This window comes from Myotis brandtii, unplaced genomic scaffold, assembly GCF_000412655.1.
Source record: "Myotis brandtii unplaced genomic scaffold, ASM41265v1 scaffold1441, whole genome shotgun sequence".
NCBI classification, from domain to species: Eukaryota; Metazoa; Chordata; class Mammalia; order Chiroptera; family Vespertilionidae; genus Myotis; species Myotis brandtii.
In genome coordinates this window covers 225,658-227,852 of record NW_005355164.1, presented here as the reverse complement: position 1 = coordinate 227,852, position 2,195 = coordinate 225,658, and the positions used below count along the sequence as shown (strand labels likewise).

The following is a 2,195-nucleotide window of genomic DNA, read 5'->3' as shown; positions in this document are numbered from 1 at the left end:
GCTTCTTACTTGGTTGAGTTAAATTTATCACTGCAAGGACCAAATGCAACATGCCTCGATTTGTCTGAAAAGATCCGATCATTCATGAAACTTCTACATGTTGCCTACCTTATCTGCTTTCTTTGAGGAACATGACATTGAACCAGACAAAAGGATTACGATGATAATTTCTGTGAAAGAACACTTGCACATGCTTGCAGACGAAATTTCATCGTACTTTCCAAATCTACCTGACACCCCATTTGCACTTGCCAGAAGCCCATTCACAGTCCAAGTTGAAGATGTTCCTGAGACAGCACAAGAGGGGTTGATTGAACTTATTAACAACGATGCAGCGAGAACTGATTTCTCTACAATGCCAGTTACAAAATTCTGGATTAAGTGTTTGCAGTCATGTCCTGTTCTGTTTGAGACTGTTGAGCCTTCTTCTTCCAGTTCCAACAACATATCTTTGTGAAACATTTTCCAGCTTGTTGGTTAACAAGTCTAAATACAGAAGTAGACTTGTTGTGGAAGATGATCTTCATTGTGCTCTTGCAAAGACTGTCTCGAGAATTTCTGATCTGGTGAGAAAGAAGCAATCTCAACCTTCGCACTGACCTTGGTTTTTTACGCATACTGTCGCAAAATGTAGCAATGTAGTTTACTGTTGTTATATTAAGACTGTTACCCATGCTACACCATGCTTCAAGACAAAATTTCATTTATTTGTAATTAGAAATAAATATTTCATAATATATAATTACATATTGTTTTTGTGATTAATCACTATGCTTTAATTATGTTCAGTTTGTAACAATGAAAATACATCCTGCATATCAGATATTTACATTATGATTCATAACAGTAGCAAAATTACAGTTATGAAGTAGCAACGAAAATAATTTTATGGTTGGGGTTCTCCACAACATGAGGAACTGTATTAAAGGGTCGCGGCATTAGGAAGGTTGAGAACCACTGTACTAAAGGTTGATGTTTGCATATCTTAGGACCAAGCAATTTAGCTGGTTGGTATATACTCAACAGAAAGGCATGCATATGTGTACCAGGCAATATTTTAAATAGTTCAAAATTGAACACAATCCAAATGGCCATCAATAGTAGAATGGATAAGTAAATTGTCATATATTCATATACACTAGAGTACTAACATAGCACTAGAGTACTAACATAAAATGAGCAAATAATGGGTTTACACTACAACATGGATGACTCTCATAAAAACAGAATTGTTAATGGCGGTATTTGACCTCAGTTCTTGAGTTCAGCAAAGAAAGAATTCAGAGCCAAGAACTCTAGTGCAAGAAGTTTATTTAGGAGAAAGCAAGATGGCGACATAGGTAAACACCAGAGATTGCTGCCTCACAAAACCACTTCAAACATACAACTAAAATGAACGGACAACATCATCCAGAACCACAGGAAGGCTGGCTGAGTGGAAATTCTACAACTAGAAGGAAAGAGAAAAGCATACCAAGACTCAGAGGAGGTGCGGTGCGGAAGTAAAATACAAAGATGCGGAGGTGCATGTGGAGAGGGCTGGCAGCTGAGGATGCGGCACAAGTGGAAAGGGCTGGCAGCTGAGGACACGGTTGTCTTTTTCAATCAGGAGGGAGTCTCAAGCTCTGAGATCCAGTTCTGGGCGAGTCTCTGGGGACCCAGACTCATACGGGAGAAACGAGACTGTCTGGCATCAGTCGGAACTCGAGGGCAGCTTTCTCTCGGAGGTGCTGGCAGGGATTGCCGGGACACTGAGGAGCGGGGCCTCTGAGGGCAGGACTGAGAGCAGCCATAACTGCTTGCTCTGTCCTGTTGATCCCCTGGGACCCCGCCCCGCCCAAGCTGCACACAGAGGCTTTTGCATATGAAAGGCCCAGCCCTTTGCAATCTGAAAATTACTTAACAAACTGCAGCTGGTCCAAGGCCCATGGCAACTTGCATTCCTTCACAGCTGGCTTCTGCTGGGTAGCCTCAGGCAGAGGCTAGATTAGCACCTCCTTAGAGATCCATTCTCCCACTGCAGAAACAGCTGATTCTCACAGCCAATTGGCCTGGAGGTCAATCCCTCCCAGTGTTACCTACAACAATCAAGGCTTAACTACAACAACACTGTGCACAAAGCCCACAAGGGGGTGCACCAAGAGTGTCTACCTCAGGTAATTGGGGAGGCTGAGCCACTGGGCCCTATAGGACAC

General features: G+C 42.7%; 1 protein-coding gene and 1 long non-coding RNA gene across 2 annotated transcripts in view; both read right to left on the bottom strand.

Annotated features, from left to right (window-relative positions):
- The window catches only part of LOC102247214 (NXPE family member 3), a 40,468-nt gene that overhangs the window by 31,406 nt on the left and 6,867 nt on the right, over window positions 1-2,195 (bottom strand). The window lies entirely within an intron of this gene.
- Window positions 124-2,195, bottom strand: part of LOC106725215 — an 8,647-nt gene continuing 6,575 nt past the window's right edge. The window contains exon 3 of the long non-coding RNA XR_001361084.1: window positions 124-563. This is a non-coding gene — a long non-coding RNA (uncharacterized LOC106725215). The remainder of the gene's footprint in view (window positions 564-2,195) is intronic.